Below are 332 nucleotides of genomic sequence, written 5' to 3'. Positions count from 1 at the left end.
ATAATGGATTATAGTTATCAAATTAGTTCATCAACGTAACATTATAGTATTAATTAAGATCCATCTTCATCATATAGGGTGTTTAAATCTAAACCGATTTAAATTAAACCGCTCATTCAATCCGATTTAAATTGAAAACCGATTAAAATCACATTAATTTGGATTTGATTAGATTCAATTTTTTGCAAACCGTTAGATTGGATCGGATTTTGGATCTATTTTTCATAACCGATCCAATCCAATCCAAACCTCACAATGTGCTATAATATTATTATTTTATTATTATATTTACAATTATACTTATAACATGTTCAATTTGTTATACATTTTTC

This window comes from Arachis ipaensis, chromosome B07 (assembly GCF_000816755.2).
Source record: "Arachis ipaensis cultivar K30076 chromosome B07, Araip1.1, whole genome shotgun sequence".
NCBI lineage: Eukaryota > Viridiplantae > Streptophyta > Magnoliopsida > Fabales > Fabaceae > Arachis > Arachis ipaensis.
The sequence above is the reverse complement of the archived record's forward strand: the minus strand, read 5'-3'. Positions refer to the sequence as shown.